The following is a 15,831-nucleotide window of genomic DNA, read 5'->3' on the forward strand; positions in this document are numbered from 1 at the left end:
CTGACAGAGAGGGCTCTATTACAACCTCCTGCTCCGACAGCCAGTTTAGGGCTAGAAAACCCAAGTTACAGGAGCTAAGCTTGGCAGTGGCGGGATTTGAACCCACGCCTCCTGAGAGACTGGAGCCTAAATCCAGCACCTTAGACCACTCGGCCACACTACCTCCACTTCAACCCATTACTGTCTGTAGCGACACAGAAAAGACACAGTGCTGATATCCAACATCATTGAACGTCACATATGAAAAGCAAGAATTACCCAGGTGTCTTTCCAAATGGTGAAAACCAAAATAATCACCTTGGACCATGTTGCTGGGCAACTCTTGGTAACAGTTTACCACATAGAGAAGGCCTGAACAACGCATTAATTAGCAGAGGATGGTTTCGATCCATCGACCTCTGGGTTATGGGCCCAGCACGCTTCCGCTGCGCCACTCTGCATTCCGTTAGTGACTTTAAAAGTGTATTTCACTGATTTCACACCAATTTCTTATCTTTAAATGCCTTTGAAATTTTGGCAAAATTGAGTGGACTTGCAAAATCCAATAGCTTGTCATAACAACCTCCACTCCATAAAGGCTGACAGAGAGGGACCTCTTACTCTGATACCCGGTTTAGGGCTAGAAACTCCAAGCTGCAGGAGTTAATCTTGGCAGTGGTGGGATTTGAACCCACGCCTCCTGAGAGACTGGAGCCTTAATCCAGCGCCTTAGACCACTCGGCCACACTACCTCCACCTCAGCCCATCACTGTCTGCAGCGACACCGAAAAGACACAGTGCTGATATCCGACATTATTGAACGTCACATATGAAGAGCAAGAATTTCCCAGGTGTCTTTCCAAATGGTGAAAACCAAAAACTCTGGCCATTTTGATTACTGGAGGATGTTGCTGGGCAACTCTTGGTAATAGTCTACCACATAGAGAAGCCCTGAACAATGCATTAATTAGCAGAGGATGGTTTCGATCCATCGACCTCTGGGTTATGGGCCCAGCACGCTTCCGCTGCGCCACTCTGCTTCCCGTTAGTGATGGTGACTTTAAAAGTGTATTTCACTGATTTCACACCAATTTCTTATTTTTAAATGGATGGGAAATTTTGGCAAAATTGAGTGGACTTGCAAAACCCAGGAGCTTATCATGACCACCTCCCAATGTAAATGCTGACAGAGAGGGCTCTCTTACAACCTCCTGCTCCGACAGCCAGTTTAGGGCTAGAAACCCCAAGTTACAGGAGCTAAGCTTGGCAGTGGTGGGATTTGAACCCACGCCTCCTGAGAGACTGGAGCCTAAATCCAGCACCTTAGACCACTCGGCCACACTACCTCCACTTCAACCCATTACTGTCTGTAGCGACACAGAAAAGACACAGTGCTGATATCCAACATCATTGAACGTCACATATGAAAAGCAAGAATTACCCAGGTGTCTTTCCAAATGGTGAAAACCAAAATAATCACCTTGGACCATGTTGCTGGGCAACTCTTGGTAACAGTTTACCACATAGAGAAGGCCTGAACAACGCATTAATTAGCAGAGGATGGTTTCGATCCATCGACCTCTGGGTTATGGGCCCAGCACGCTTCCGCTGCGCCACTCTGCTTTCCGTTAGTGATGGTGATTTTAAAAGTGTATTTCACTGATTTCACACCAATTTCTTATTTTTAAATGTCTGGAAATTTCGGCCAAAAGGGGTGGACTTCCACTCTGTAATGGCTGACAGAGAGGGATCACTTACAACTTCCTGCTATGATACCCAGTTTAGAGTTTGAAACTCAAAGTGGCAGTGGTGGGATTTGAACCCACGCCTCCTGAGAGACTGGAGCCTTAATCCAGCGCCTTAGACCGCTCGGCCACACTACCTCCATTTCAAGCCATCCATGCCTGTAGCGACACTGAAAAGAAACAGAACTGATATCCAAAATTATTGAACGTCCAATGTGAAGAGCAAGAATTTTCCAGGGGTCTTCCTAAATATTTGGCTTCGGCCACCACTGATATGGGCTTCTTAATCAGCGGAAGATGTTGCTGGGCAACTCTTGATACCAGTCTACCACACAGAGAAGGCCTGAACAACGCATTAATTAGCAGAGGATGGTTTCGATCCATCGACCTCTGGGTTATGGGCCCAGCACGCTTCCGCTGCGCCACTCTGCTTTCCGTTAGTGACTTTAAAACTGTATTTCACTGATTTCACACCAATTTCTTATCTTTAAATGCCTTTGAAATTTTGGCAAAATTGAGTGGACTTGCAAAATCCAATAGCTTGTCATAACAACCTCCACTCCATAAAGGCTGACAGAGAGGGACCTCTTACTCTGATACCCGGTTTAGGGCTAGAAACTCCAAGCTGCAGGAGTTAATCTTGGCAGTGGCGGGATTTGAACCCACGCCTCCTGAGAGACTGGAGCCTAAATCCAGCGCCTTAGACCACTCGGCCACACTACCTCCACTTCAACCCATTACTGTCTGTAGCGACACAGAAAAGACACAGTGCTGATATCCAACATCATTGAACGTCACATATGAAAAGCAAGAATTACCCAGGTGTCTTTCCAAATGGTGAAAACCAAAATAATCACCTTGGACCATTGGAGGATGTTGCTGGGCAACTCTTGGTAATAGTCTACCACACAGAGAAGGCCTGAACAACGCATTAATTAGCAGAGGATGGTTTCGATCCATCGACCTCTGGGTTATGGGCCCAGCACGCTTCCGCTGCGCCACTCTGCTTCCCGTTAGTGATGGTGATTTTAAAAGTGTATTTCACTGATTTCACACCAATTTCTTATTTTTAAATGTCTGGAAATTTCGGCCAAAAGGGGTGGACTTCCACTCTGTAATGGCTGACAGAGAGGGATCACTTAAAACTTCCTGCTATGATACCCAGTTTAGAGTTTGAAACTCAAAGTGGCAGTGGTGGGATTTGAACCCACGCCTCCTGAGAGACTGGAGCCTTAATCCAGCGCCTTAGACCGCTCGGCCACACTACCTCCATTTCAAGCCATCCATGCCTGTAGCGACACTGAAAAGAAACAGAACTGATATCCAACATTATTGAACGTCCAATGTGAAGAGCAAGAATTTTCCAGGGGTCTTCCTAAATATTTGGCTTCGGCCACCACTGATATGGGCTTCTTAATCAGCGGAGGATGTTGCTGGGCAACTCTTGGTACCAGTCTACCACACAGAGAAGGCCTGAACAACGCATTAATTAGCAGAGGATGGTTTCGATCCATCGACCTCTGGGTTATGGGCCCAGCACGCTTCCGCTGCGCCACTCTGCTTCCCGTTAGTGATGGTGACTTTAAAAGTGCGACACCGAAAAGACAGTGCTGATATCCGACATTATTGAACGTCACATATGAAGAGCAAGAATTTCCCAGGTGTCTTTCCAAATGATGAAAACCAAAAACTCTGGCCATTTTGATTACTGGAGGATGTTGCTGGGCAACTCTTGGTACCAGTCTACCACACAGAGAAGGCCTGAACAACGCATTAATTAGCAGAGGATGGTTTCGATCCATCGACCTCTGGGTTATGGGCCCAGCACGCTTCCGCTGCGCCACTCTGCTTTCCGTTAGTGACTTCAAAAGTGTATTTCACTGATTTCACACCAATTTCTTATCTTTAAATGCCTTTGAAATTTTGGCAAAATTGAGTGGACTTGCAAAATCCAATAGCTTGTCATAACAACCTCCACTCCATAAAGGCTGACAGAGAGGGACCTCTTACTCTGATACCCGGTTTAGGGCTAGAAACTCCAAGCTGCAGGAGTTAATCTTGGCAGTGGTGGGATTTGAACCCACGCCTCCTGAGAGACTGGAGCCTTAATCCAGCGCCTTAGACCACTCGGCCACACTACCTCCACCTCAGCCCATCACTGTCTGCAGCGACATTGAAAAGACACAGTGCTGATATCCGACATTATTGAACGTCACATATGAAGAGCAAGAATTTCCCAGGTGTCTTTCCAAATGGTGAAAACCAAAAACTCTGGTCATTTTGATTACTGGAGGATGTTGCTTGGCAACTCTTGGTAACAGTTTACCACATAGAGAAGGCCTGAACAACGCATTAATTAGCAGAGGATGGTTTCGATCCATCGACCTCTGGGTTATGGGCCCAGCACGCTTCCGCTGCGCCACTCTGCTTTCCGTTAGTGATGGTGATTTTAAAAGTGTATTTCACTGATTTCACACCAATTTCTTATTTTTAAATGGATGGGAAATTTTGGCAAAATTGAGTGGACTTGCAAAACCCAGGAGCTTATCATGACCACCTCCCAATGTAAATGCTGACAGAGAGGGCTCTCTTACAACCTCCTGCTCCGACAGCCAGTTTAGGGCTAGAAACTCCAAGTTACAGGAGCTAAGCTTGGCAGTGGTGGGATTTGAACCCACGCCTCCTGAGAGACTGGAGCCTAAATCCAGCGCCTTAGACCACTCGGCCACACTACCTCCACTTCAACCCATTACTGTCTGTAGCGACACAGAAAAGACACAGTGCTGATATCCAACATCATTGAACGTCACATATGAAAAGCAAGAATTACCCAGGTGTCTTTCCAAATGGTGAAAACCAAAATAATCACCTTGGACCATTGGAGGATGTTGCTGGGCAACTCTTGGTAATAGTCTACCACACAGAGAAGGCCTGAACAACGCATTAATTAGCAGAGGATGGTTTCGATCCATCGACCTCTGGGTTATGGGCCCAGCACGCTTCCGCTGCGCCACTCTGCTTCCCGTTAGTGATGGTGATTTTAAAAGTGTATTTCACTGATTTCACACCAATTTCTTATTTTTAAATGTCTGGAAATTTCGGCCAAAAGGGGTGGACTTCCACTCTGTAATGGCTGACAGAGAGGGATCACTTAAAACTTCCTGCTATGATACCCAGTTTAGAGTTTGAAACTCAAAGTGGCAGTGGTGGGATTTGAACCCACGCCTCCTGAGAGACTGGAGCCTTAATCCAGCGCCTTAGACCGCTCGGCCACACTACCTCCATTTCAAGCCATCCATGCCTGTAGCGACACTGAAAAGAAACAGAACTGATATCCAACATTATTGAACGTCCAATGTGAAGAGCAAGAATTTTCCAGGGGTCTTCCTAAATATTTGGCTTCGGCCACCACTGATATGGGCTTCTTAATCAGCGGAGGATGTTGCTGGGCAACTCTTGGTACCAGTCTACCACACAGAGAAGGCCTGAACAACGCATTAATTAGCAGAGGATGGTTTCGATCCATCGACCTCTGGGTTATGGGCCCAGCACGCTTCCGCTGCGCCACTCTGCTTCCCGTTAGTGATGGTGACTTTAAAAGTGTATTTCACTGATTTGACACCAATTTCTTATTTTTAAATGGATGGGAAATTTTGGCAAAATTGAGTGGACTTGCAAAACCCAGGAGCTTATCATGACCACCTCCCAATGTAAATGCTGACAGAGAGGGCTCTATTACAACCTCCTGCTCCGACAGCCAGTTTAGGGCTAGAAAACCCAAGTTACAGGAGCTAAGCTTGGCAGTGGCGGGATTTGAACCCACGCCTCCTGAGAGACTGGAGCCTAAATCCAGCACCTTAGACCACTCGGCCACACTACCTCCACTTCAACCCATTACTGTCTGTAGCGACACAGAAAAGACACAGTGCTGATATCCAACATCATTGAACGTCACATATGAAAAGCAAGAATTACCCAGGTGTCTTTCCAAATGGTGAAAACCAAAATAATCACCTTGGACCATGTTGCTGGGCAACTCTTGGTAACAGTTTACCACATAGAGAAGGCCTGAACAACGCATTAATTAGCAGAGGATGGTTTCGATCCATCGACCTCTGGGTTATGGGCCCAGCACGCTTCCGCTGCGCCACTCTGCATTCCGTTAGTGACTTTAAAAGTGTATTTCACTGATTTCACACCAATTTCTTATCTTTAAATGCCTTTGAAATTTTGGCAAAATTGAGTGGACTTGCAAAATCCAATAGCTTGTCATAACAACCTCCACTCCATAAAGGCTGACAGAGAGGGACCTCTTACTCTGATACCCGGTTTAGGGCTAGAAACTCCAAGCTGCAGGAGTTAATCTTGGCAGTGGTGGGATTTGAACCCACGCCTCCTGAGAGACTGGAGCCTTAATCCAGCGCCTTAGACCACTCGGCCACACTACCTCCACCTCAGCCCATCACTGTCTGCAGCGACACCGAAAAGACACAGTGCTGATATCCGACATTATTGAACGTCACATATGAAGAGCAAGAATTTCCCAGGTGTCTTTCCAAATGGTGAAAACCAAAAACTCTGGCCATTTTGATTACTGGAGGATGTTGCTGGGCAACTCTTGGTAATAGTCTACCACATAGAGAAGCCCTGAACAATGCATTAATTAGCAGAGGATGGTTTCGATCCATCGACCTCTGGGTTATGGGCCCAGCACGCTTCCGCTGCGCCACTCTGCTTCCCGTTAGTGATGGTGACTTTAAAAGTGTATTTCACTGATTTCACACCAATTTCTTATTTTTAAATGGATGGGAAATTTTGGCAAAATTGAGTGGACTTGCAAAACCCAGGAGCTTATCATGACCACCTCCCAATGTAAATGCTGACAGAGAGGGCTCTCTTACAACCTCCTGCTCCGACAGCCAGTTTAGGGCTAGAAACCCCAAGTTACAGGAGCTAAGCTTGGCAGTGGTGGGATTTGAACCCACGCCTCCTGAGAGACTGGAGCCTAAATCCAGCACCTTAGACCACTCGGCCACACTACCTCCACTTCAACCCATTACTGTCTGTAGCGACACAGAAAAGACACAGTGCTGATATCCAACATCATTGAACGTCACATATGAAAAGCAAGAATTACCCAGGTGTCTTTCCAAATGGTGAAAACCAAAATAATCACCTTGGACCATGTTGCTGGGCAACTCTTGGTAACAGTTTACCACATAGAGAAGGCCTGAACAACGCATTAATTAGCAGAGGATGGTTTCGATCCATCGACCTCTGGGTTATGGGCCCAGCACGCTTCCGCTGCGCCACTCTGCTTTCCGTTAGTGATGGTGATTTTAAAAGTGTATTTCACTGATTTCACACCAATTTCTTATTTTTAAATGTCTGGAAATTTCGGCCAAAAGGGGTGGACTTCCACTCTGTAATGGCTGACAGAGAGGGATCACTTACAACTTCCTGCTATGATACCCAGTTTAGAGTTTGAAACTCAAAGTGGCAGTGGTGGGATTTGAACCCACGCCTCCTGAGAGACTGGAGCCTTAATCCAGCGCCTTAGACCGCTCGGCCACACTACCTCCATTTCAAGCCATCCATGCCTGTAGCGACACTGAAAAGAAACAGAACTGATATCCAAAATTATTGAACGTCCAATGTGAAGAGCAAGAATTTTCCAGGGGTCTTCCTAAATATTTGGCTTCGGCCACCACTGATATGGGCTTCTTAATCAGCGGAAGATGTTGCTGGGCAACTCTTGATACCAGTCTACCACACAGAGAAGGCCTGAACAACGCATTAATTAGCAGAGGATGGTTTCGATCCATCGACCTCTGGGTTATGGGCCCAGCACGCTTCCGCTGCGCCACTCTGCTTTCCGTTAGTGACTTTAAAACTGTATTTCACTGATTTCACACCAATTTCTTATCTTTAAATGCCTTTGAAATTTTGGCAAAATTGAGTGGACTTGCAAAATCCAATAGCTTGTCATAACAACCTCCACTCCATAAAGGCTGACAGAGAGGGACCTCTTACTCTGATACCCGGTTTAGGGCTAGAAACTCCAAGCTGCAGGAGTTAATCTTGGCAGTGGTGGGATTTGAACCCACGCCTCCTGAGAGACTGGAGCCTTAATCCAGCGCCTTAGACCACTCGGCCACACTACCTCCACCTCAGCCCATCACTGTCTGCAGCGACACCGAAAAGACACAGTGCTGATATCCGACATTATTGAACGTCACATATGAAGAGCAAGAATTTCCCAGGTGTCTTTCCAAATGGTGAAAACCAAAAACTCTGGTCATTTTGATTACTGGAGGATGTTGCTGGGCAACTCTTGGTAACAGTTTACCACATAGAGAAGGCCTGAACAACGCATTAATTAGCAGAGGATGGTTTCGATCCATCGACCTCTGGGTTATGGGCCCAGCACGCTTCCGCTGCGCCACTCTGCTTTCCGTTAGTGATGGTGATTTTAAAAGTGTATTTCACTGATTTCACACCAATTTCTTATTTTTAAATGGATGGGAAATTTTGGCAAAATTGAGTGGACTTGCAAAACCCAGGAGCTTATCATGACCACCTCCCAATGTAAATGCTGACAGAGAGGGCTCTCTTACAACCTCCTGCTCCGACAGCCAGTTTAGGGCTAGAAACTCCAAGTTACAGGAGCTAAGCTTGGCAGTGGTGGGATTTGAACCCACGCCTCCTGAGAGACTGGAGCCTAAATCCAGCGCCTTAGACCACTCGGCCACACTACCTCCACTTCAACCCATTACTGTCTGTAGCGACACAGAAAAGACACAGTGCTGATATCCAACATCATTGAACGTCACATATGAAAAGCAAGAATTACCCAGGTGTCTTTCCAAATGGTGAAAACCAAAATAATCACCTTGGACCATTGGAGGATGTTGCTGGGCAACTCTTGGTAATAGTCTACCACACAGAGAAGGCCTGAACAACGCATTAATTAGCAGAGGATGGTTTCGATCCATCGACCTCTGGGTTATGGGCCCAGCACGCTTCCGCTGCGCCACTCTGCTTCCCGTTAGTGATGGTGATTTTAAAAGTGTATTTCACTGATTTCACACCAATTTCTTATTTTTAAATGTCTGGAAATTTCGGCCAAAAGGGGTGGACTTCCACTCTGTAATGGCTGACAGAGAGGGATCACTTAAAACTTCCTGCTATGATACCCAGTTTAGAGTTTGAAACTCAAAGTGGCAGTGGTGGGATTTGAACCCACGCCTCCTGAGAGACTGGAGCCTTAATCCAGAGCCTTAGACCGCTCGGCCACACTACCTCCATTTCAAGCCATCCATGCCTGTAGCGACACTGAAAAGAAACAGAACTGATATCCAACATTATTGAACGTCCAATGTGAAGAGCAAGAATTTTCCAGGGGTCTTCCTAAATATTTGGCTTTGGCCACCACTGATATGGGCTTCTTAATCAGCGGAGGATGTTGCTGGGCAACTCTTGGTACCAGTCTACCACACAGAGAAGGCCTGAACAACGCATTAATTAGCAGAGGATGGTTTCGATCCATCGACCTCTGGGTTATGGGCCCAGCACGCTTCCGCTGCGCCACTCTGCTTTCCGTTAGTGACTTTAAAAGTGTATTTCACTGATTTCACACCAATTTCTTATCTTTAAATGCCTTTGAAATTTTGGCAAAATTGAGTGGACTTGCAAAATCCAATAGCTTGTCATAACAACCTCCACTCCATAAAGGCTGACAGAGAGGGACCTCTTACTCTGATACCCGGTTTAGGGCTAGAAACTCCAAGCTGCAGGAGTTAATCTTGGCAGTGGTGGGATTTGAACCCACGCCTCCTGAGAGACTGGAGCCTTAATCCAGCGCCTTAGACCACTCGGCCACACTACCTCCACCTCAGCCCATCACTGTCTGCAGCGACACCGAAAAGACAGTGCTGATATCCGACATTATTGAACGTCACATATGAAGAGCAAGAATTTCCCAGGTGTCTTTCCAAATGATGAAAACCAAAAACTCTGGCCATTTTGATTACTGGAGGATGTTGCTGGGCAACTCTTGGTACCAGTCTACCACACAGAGAAGGCCTGAACAACGCATTAATTAGCAGAGGATGGTTTCGATCCATCGACCTCTGGGTTATGGGCCCAGCACGCTTCCGCTGCGCCACTCTGCTTTCCGTTAGTGACTTCAAAAGTGTATTTCACTGATTTCACACCAATTTCTTATCTTTAAATGCCTTTGAAATTTTGGCAAAATTGAGTGGACTTGCAAAATCCAATAGCTTGTCATAACAACCTCCACTCCATAAAGGCTGACAGAGAGGGACCTCTTACTCTGATACCCGGTTTAGGGCTAGAAACTCCAAGCTGCAGGAGTTAATCTTGGCAGTGGTGGGATTTGAACCCACGCCTCCTGAGAGACTGGAGCCTTAATCCAGCGCCTTAGACCACTCGGCCACACTACCTCCACCTCAGCCCATCACTGTCTGCAGCGACATTGAAAAGACACAGTGCTGATATCCGACATTATTGAACGTCACATATGAAGAGCAAGAATTTCCCAGGTGTCTTTCCAAATGGTGAAAACCAAAAACTCTGGTCATTTTGATTACTGGAGGATGTTGCTTGGCAACTCTTGGTAACAGTTTACCACATAGAGAAGGCCTGAACAACGCATTAATTAGCAGAGGATGGTTTCGATCCATCGACCTCTGGGTTATGGGCCCAGCACGCTTCCGCTGCGCCACTCTGCTTTCCGTTAGTGATGGTGATTTTAAAAGTGTATTTCACTGATTTCACACCAATTTCTTATTTTTAAATGGATGGGAAATTTTGGCAAAATTGAGTGGACTTGCAAAACCCAGGAGCTTATCATGACCACCTCCCAATGTAAATGCTGACAGAGAGGGCTCTCTTACAACCTCCTGCTCCGACAGCCAGTTTAGGGCTAGAAACTCCAAGTTACAGGAGCTAAGCTTGGCAGTGGTGGGATTTGAACCCACGCCTCCTGAGAGACTGGAGCCTAAATCCAGCGCCTTAGACCACTCGGCCACACTACCTCCACTTCAACCCATTACTGTCTGTAGCGACACAGAAAAGACACAGTGCTGATATCCAACATCATTGAACGTCACATATGAAAAGCAAGAATTACCCAGGTGTCTTTCCAAATGGTGAAAACCAAAATAATCACCTTGGACCATTGGAGGATGTTGCTGGGCAACTCTTGGTAATAGTCTACCACACAGAGAAGGCCTGAACAACGCATTAATTAGCAGAGGATGGTTTCGATCCATCGACCTCTGGGTTATGGGCCCAGCACGCTTCCGCTGCGCCACTCTGCTTCCCGTTAGTGATGGTGATTTTAAAAGTGTATTTCACTGATTTCACACCAATTTCTTATTTTTAAATGTCTGGAAATTTCGGCCAAAAGGGGTGGACTTCCACTCTGTAATGGCTGACAGAGAGGGATCACTTAAAACTTCCTGCTATGATACCCAGTTTAGAGTTTGAAACTCAAAGTGGCAGTGGTGGGATTTGAACCCACTGGAGCCTTAATCCAGCGCCTTAGACCGCTCGGCCACACTACCTCCATTTCAAGCCATCCATGCCTGTAGCGACACTGAAAAGAAACAGAACTGATATCCAACATTATTGAACGTCCAATGTGAAGAGCAAGAATTTTCCAGGGGTCTTCCTAAATATTTGGCTTTGGCCACCACTGATATGGGCTTCTTAATCAGCGGAGGATGTTGCTGGGCAACTCTTGGTACCAGTCTACCACACAGAGAAGGCCTGAACAACGCATTAATTAGCAGAGGATGGTTTCGATCCATCGACCTCTGGGTTATGGGCCCAGCACGCTTCCGCTGCGCCACTCTGCTTTCCGTTAGTGACTTTAAAAGTGTATTTCACTGATTTCACACCAATTTCTTATCTTTAAATGCCTTTGAAATTTTGGCAAAATTGAGTGGACTTGCAAAATCCAATAGCTTGTCATAACAACCTCCACTCCATAAAGGCTGACAGAGAGGGACCTCTTACTCTGATACCCGGTTTAGGGCTAGAAACTCCAAGCTGCAGGAGTTAATCTTGGCAGTGGTGGGATTTGAACCCACGCCTCCTGAGAGACTGGAGCCTTAATCCAGCGCCTTAGACCACTCGGCCACACTACCTCCACCTCAGCCCATCACTGTCTGCAGCGACACCGAAAAGACAGTGCTGATATCCGACATTATTGAACGTCACATATGAAGAGCAAGAATTTCCCAGGTGTCTTTCCAAATGATGAAAACCAAAAACTCTGGCCATTTTGATTACTGGAGGATGTTGCTGGGCAACTCTTGGTAACAGTTTACCACATAGAGAAGCCCTGAACAACGCATTAATTAGCAGAGGATGGTTTCGATCCATCGACCTCTGGGTTATGGGCCCAGCACGCTTCCGCTGCGCCACTCTGCTTTCCGTTAGTGATGGTGATTTTAAAAGTGTATTTCACTGATTTCACACCAATTTCTTATTTTTAAATGGATGGGAAATTTTGGCAAAATTGAGTGGACTTGCAAAACCCAGGAGCTTATCATGACCACCTCCCAATGTAAATGCTGACAGAGAGGGCTCTCTTACAACCTCCTGCTCCGACAGCCAGTTTAGGGCTAGAAACTCCAAGTTACAGGAGCTAAGCTTGGCAGTGGTGGGATTTGAACCCACGCCTCCTGAGAGACTGGAGCCTAAATCCAGCGCCTTAGACCACTCGGCCACACTACCTCCACTTCAACCCATTACTGTCTGTAGCGACACAGAAAAGACACAGTGCTGATATCCAACATCATTGAACGTCACATATGAAAAGCAAGAATTACCCAGGTGTCTTTCCAAATGGTGAAAACCAAAATAATCACCTTGGACCATTGGAGGATGTTGCTGGGCAACTCTTGGTAATAGTCTACCACACAGAGAAGGCCTGAACAACGCATTAATTAGCAGAGGATGGTTTCGATCCATCGACCTCTGGGTTATGGGCCCAGCACGCTTCCGCTGCGCCACTCTGCTTCCCGTTAGTGATGGTGATTTTAAAAGTGTATTTCACTGATTTCACACCAATTTCTTATTTTTAAATGTCTGGAAATTTCGGCCAAAAGGGGTGGACTTCCACTCTGTAATGGCTGACAGAGAGGGATCACTTAAAACTTCCTGCTATGATACCCAGTTTAGAGTTTGAAACTCAAAGTGGCAGTGGTGGGATTTGAACCCACGCCTCCTGAGAGACTGGAGCCTTAATCCAGCGCCTTAGACCGCTCGGCCACACTACCTCCATTTCAAGCCATCCATGCCTGTAGCGACACTGAAAAGAAACAGAACTGATATCCAACATTATTGAACGTCCAATGTGAAGAGCAAGAATTTTCCAGGGGTCTTCCTAAATATTTGGCTTCGGCCACCACTGATATGGGCTTCTTAATCAGCGGAAGATGTTGCTGGGCAACTCTTGATACCAGTCTACCACACAGAGAAGGCCTGAACAACGCATTAATTAGCAGAGGATGGTTTCGATCCATCGACCTCTGGGTTATGGGCCCAGCACGCTTCCGCTGCGCCACTCTGCTTTCCGTTAGTGACTTTAAAACTGTATTTCACTGATTTCACACCAATTTCTTATTTTTAAATGGATGGGAAATTTTGGCAAAATTGAGTGGACTTGCAAAACCCAGGAGCTTATCATGACCACCTCCCAATGTAAATGCTGACAGAGAGGGCTCTCTTACAACCTCCTGCTCCGACAGCCAGTTTAGGGCTAGAAAACCCAAGTTACAGGAGCTAAGCTTGGCAGTGGCGGGATTTGAACCCACGCCTCCTGAGAGACTGGAGCCTAAATCCAGCACCTTAGACCACTCGGCCACACTACCTCCACTTCAACCCATTACTGTCTGTAGCGACACAGAAAAGACACAGTGCTGATATCCAACATCATTGAACGTCACATATGAAAAGCAAGAATTACCCAGGTGTCTTTCCAAATGGTGAAAACCAAAATAATCACCTTGGACCATTGGAGGATGTTGCTGGGCAACTCTTGGTAACAGTTTACCACATAGAGAAGGCCTGAACAACGCATTAATTAGCAGAGGATGGTTTCGATCCATCGACCTCTGGGTTATGGGCCCAGCACGCTTCCGCTGCGCCACTCTGCTTTCCGTTAGTGATGGTGATTTTAAAAGTGTATTTCACTGATTTCACACCAATTTCTTATTTTTAAATGTCTGGAAATTTCGGCCAAAAGGGGTGGACTTCCACTCTGTAATGGCTGACAGAGAGGGATCACTTACAACTTCCTGCTATGATACCCAGTTTAGAGTTTGAAACTCAAAGTGGCAGTGGTGGGATTTGAACCCACGCCTCCTGAGAGACTGGAGCCTTAATCCAGCGCCTTAGACCGCTCGGCCACACTACCTCCATTTCAAGCCATCCATGCCTGTAGCGACACTGAAAAGAAACAGAACTGATATCCAAAATTATTGAACGTCCAATGTGAAGAGCAAGAATTTTCCAGGGGTCTTCCTAAATATTTGGCTTCGGCCACCACTGATATGGGCTTCTTAATCAGCGGAAGATGTTGCTGGGCAACTCTTGATACCAGTCTACCACACAGAGAAGGCCTGAACAACGCATTAATTAGCAGAGGATGGTTTCGATCCATCGACCTCTGGGTTATGGGCCCAGCACGCTTCCGCTGCGCCACTCTGCTTTCCGTTAGTGACTTTAAAACTGTATTTCACTGATTTCACACCAATTTCTTATCTTTAAATGCCTTTGAAATTTTGGCAAAATTGAGTGGACTTGCAAAATCCAATAGCTTGTCATAACAACCTCCACTCCATAAAGGCTGACAGAGAGGGACCTCTTACTCTGATACCCGGTTTAGGGCTAGAAACTCCAAGCTGCAGGAGTTAATCTTGGCAGTGGCGGGATTTGAACCCACGCCTCCTGAGAGACTGGAGCCTAAATCCAGCGCCTTAGACCACTCGGCCACACTACCTCCACTTCAACCCATTACTGTCTGTAGCGACACAGAAAAGACACAGTGCTGATATCCAACATCATTGAACGTCACATATGAAAAGCAAGAATTACCCAGGTGTCTTTCCAAATGGTGAAAACCAAAATAATCACCTTGGACCATTGGAGGATGTTGCTGGGCAACTCTTGGTAATAGTCTACCACACAGAGAAGGCCTGAACAACGCATTAATTAGCAGAGGATGGTTTCGATCCATCGACCTCTGGGTTATGGGCCCAGCACGCTTCCGCTGCGCCACTCTGCTTCCCGTTAGTGATGGTGATTTTAAAAGTGTATTTCACTGATTTCACACCAATTTCTTATTTTTAAATGTCTGGAAATTTCGGCCAAAAGGGGTGGACTTCCACTCTGTAATGGCTGACAGAGAGGGATCACTTAAAACTTCCTGCTATGATACCCAGTTTAGAGTTTGAAACTCAAAGTGGCAGTGGTGGGATTTGAACCCACGCCTCCTGAGAGACTGGAGCCTTAATCCAGCGCCTTAGACCGCTCGGCCACACTACCTCCATTTCAAGCCATCCATGCCTGTAGCGACACTGAAAAGAAACAGAACTGATATCCAACATTATTGAACGTCCAATGTGAAGAGCAAGAATTTTCCAGGGGTCTTCCTAAATATTTGGCTTCGGCCACCACTGATATGGGCTTCTTAATCAGCGGAGGATGTTGCTGGGCAACTCTTGGTACCAGTCTACCACACAGAGAAGGCCTGAACAACGCATTAATTAGCAGAGGATGGTTTCGATCCATCGACCTCTGGGTTATGGGCCCAGCACGCTTCCGCTGCGCCACTCTGCTTCCCGTTAGTGATGGTGACTTTAAAAGTGCGACACCGAAAAGACAGTGCTGATATCCGACATTATTGAACGTCACATATGAAGAGCAAGAATTTCCCAGGTGTCTTTCCAAATGATGAAAACCAAAAACTCTGGCCATTTTGATTACTGGAGGATGTTGCTGGGCAACTCTTGGTACCAGTCTACCACACAGAGAAGGCCTGAACAACGCATTAATTAGCAGAGGATGGTTT

General features: G+C 46.4%; 26 non-coding genes across 26 annotated transcripts; all 26 read right to left on the bottom strand.

The window, feature by feature from the left end:
• Nucleotides 1-81: 81 nt before the first annotated feature.
• On the bottom strand, nt 82-163 carry trnal-uag (transfer RNA leucine (anticodon UAG)). Its single transcript has one exon. It is a non-coding gene; the product is annotated as a tRNA-Leu (tRNA).
• Nucleotides 164-649: 486 nt separating this feature from the next.
• On the bottom strand, nt 650-731 carry trnal-aag (transfer RNA leucine (anticodon AAG)). Its single transcript has one exon. It is a non-coding gene; the product is annotated as a tRNA-Leu (tRNA).
• Nucleotides 732-1,243: 512 nt separating this feature from the next.
• trnal-uag (transfer RNA leucine (anticodon UAG)) lies at nt 1,244-1,325 on the bottom strand. Its single transcript has one exon. It is a non-coding gene; the product is annotated as a tRNA-Leu (tRNA).
• A 455-nt stretch (nt 1,326-1,780) lies between these two features.
• Nucleotides 1,781-1,862, bottom strand: trnal-aag (transfer RNA leucine (anticodon AAG)). Its single transcript has one exon. It is a non-coding gene; the product is annotated as a tRNA-Leu (tRNA).
• Nucleotides 1,863-2,365: 503 nt separating this feature from the next.
• Nucleotides 2,366-2,447, bottom strand: trnal-uag (transfer RNA leucine (anticodon UAG)). Its single transcript has one exon. It is a non-coding gene; the product is annotated as a tRNA-Leu (tRNA).
• Nucleotides 2,448-2,910: 463 nt separating this feature from the next.
• On the bottom strand, nt 2,911-2,992 carry trnal-aag (transfer RNA leucine (anticodon AAG)). Its single transcript has one exon. It is a non-coding gene; the product is annotated as a tRNA-Leu (tRNA).
• Nucleotides 2,993-3,783: 791 nt separating this feature from the next.
• Nucleotides 3,784-3,865, bottom strand: trnal-aag (transfer RNA leucine (anticodon AAG)). Its single transcript has one exon. It is a non-coding gene; the product is annotated as a tRNA-Leu (tRNA).
• Nucleotides 3,866-4,377: 512 nt separating this feature from the next.
• Nucleotides 4,378-4,459, bottom strand: trnal-uag (transfer RNA leucine (anticodon UAG)). Its single transcript has one exon. It is a non-coding gene; the product is annotated as a tRNA-Leu (tRNA).
• A 463-nt stretch (nt 4,460-4,922) lies between these two features.
• trnal-aag (transfer RNA leucine (anticodon AAG)) lies at nt 4,923-5,004 on the bottom strand. The gene has a single exon. It is a non-coding gene; the product is annotated as a tRNA-Leu (tRNA).
• Nucleotides 5,005-5,522: 518 nt separating this feature from the next.
• trnal-uag (transfer RNA leucine (anticodon UAG)) lies at nt 5,523-5,604 on the bottom strand. Its single transcript has one exon. It is a non-coding gene; the product is annotated as a tRNA-Leu (tRNA).
• A 486-nt stretch (nt 5,605-6,090) lies between these two features.
• trnal-aag (transfer RNA leucine (anticodon AAG)) lies at nt 6,091-6,172 on the bottom strand. Its single transcript has one exon. It is a non-coding gene; the product is annotated as a tRNA-Leu (tRNA).
• Nucleotides 6,173-6,684: 512 nt separating this feature from the next.
• Nucleotides 6,685-6,766, bottom strand: trnal-uag (transfer RNA leucine (anticodon UAG)). Its single transcript has one exon. It is a non-coding gene; the product is annotated as a tRNA-Leu (tRNA).
• A 455-nt stretch (nt 6,767-7,221) lies between these two features.
• On the bottom strand, nt 7,222-7,303 carry trnal-aag (transfer RNA leucine (anticodon AAG)). The gene has a single exon. It is a non-coding gene; the product is annotated as a tRNA-Leu (tRNA).
• Nucleotides 7,304-7,806: 503 nt separating this feature from the next.
• trnal-aag (transfer RNA leucine (anticodon AAG)) lies at nt 7,807-7,888 on the bottom strand. The gene has a single exon. It is a non-coding gene; the product is annotated as a tRNA-Leu (tRNA).
• A 512-nt stretch (nt 7,889-8,400) lies between these two features.
• trnal-uag (transfer RNA leucine (anticodon UAG)) lies at nt 8,401-8,482 on the bottom strand. Its single transcript has one exon. It is a non-coding gene; the product is annotated as a tRNA-Leu (tRNA).
• A 463-nt stretch (nt 8,483-8,945) lies between these two features.
• trnal-aag (transfer RNA leucine (anticodon AAG)) lies at nt 8,946-9,027 on the bottom strand. The gene has a single exon. It is a non-coding gene; the product is annotated as a tRNA-Leu (tRNA).
• A 503-nt stretch (nt 9,028-9,530) lies between these two features.
• Nucleotides 9,531-9,612, bottom strand: trnal-aag (transfer RNA leucine (anticodon AAG)). The gene has a single exon. It is a non-coding gene; the product is annotated as a tRNA-Leu (tRNA).
• A 495-nt stretch (nt 9,613-10,107) lies between these two features.
• trnal-aag (transfer RNA leucine (anticodon AAG)) lies at nt 10,108-10,189 on the bottom strand. The gene has a single exon. It is a non-coding gene; the product is annotated as a tRNA-Leu (tRNA).
• A 512-nt stretch (nt 10,190-10,701) lies between these two features.
• trnal-uag (transfer RNA leucine (anticodon UAG)) lies at nt 10,702-10,783 on the bottom strand. Its single transcript has one exon. It is a non-coding gene; the product is annotated as a tRNA-Leu (tRNA).
• Nucleotides 10,784-11,817: 1,034 nt separating this feature from the next.
• trnal-aag (transfer RNA leucine (anticodon AAG)) lies at nt 11,818-11,899 on the bottom strand. The gene has a single exon. It is a non-coding gene; the product is annotated as a tRNA-Leu (tRNA).
• A 510-nt stretch (nt 11,900-12,409) lies between these two features.
• trnal-uag (transfer RNA leucine (anticodon UAG)) lies at nt 12,410-12,491 on the bottom strand. Its single transcript has one exon. It is a non-coding gene; the product is annotated as a tRNA-Leu (tRNA).
• Nucleotides 12,492-12,954: 463 nt separating this feature from the next.
• trnal-aag (transfer RNA leucine (anticodon AAG)) lies at nt 12,955-13,036 on the bottom strand. The gene has a single exon. It is a non-coding gene; the product is annotated as a tRNA-Leu (tRNA).
• A 512-nt stretch (nt 13,037-13,548) lies between these two features.
• Nucleotides 13,549-13,630, bottom strand: trnal-uag (transfer RNA leucine (anticodon UAG)). The gene has a single exon. It is a non-coding gene; the product is annotated as a tRNA-Leu (tRNA).
• A 463-nt stretch (nt 13,631-14,093) lies between these two features.
• On the bottom strand, nt 14,094-14,175 carry trnal-aag (transfer RNA leucine (anticodon AAG)). The gene has a single exon. It is a non-coding gene; the product is annotated as a tRNA-Leu (tRNA).
• Nucleotides 14,176-14,678: 503 nt separating this feature from the next.
• trnal-uag (transfer RNA leucine (anticodon UAG)) lies at nt 14,679-14,760 on the bottom strand. The gene has a single exon. It is a non-coding gene; the product is annotated as a tRNA-Leu (tRNA).
• Nucleotides 14,761-15,223: 463 nt separating this feature from the next.
• trnal-aag (transfer RNA leucine (anticodon AAG)) lies at nt 15,224-15,305 on the bottom strand. The gene has a single exon. It is a non-coding gene; the product is annotated as a tRNA-Leu (tRNA).
• Nucleotides 15,306-15,831: the final 526 nt, after the last annotated feature.

The sequence above is a fragment of the Scomber japonicus genome, chromosome 8, assembly GCF_027409825.1.
Source record: "Scomber japonicus isolate fScoJap1 chromosome 8, fScoJap1.pri, whole genome shotgun sequence".
In the NCBI taxonomy this organism is placed as follows: domain Eukaryota; kingdom Metazoa; phylum Chordata; class Actinopteri; order Scombriformes; family Scombridae; genus Scomber; species Scomber japonicus.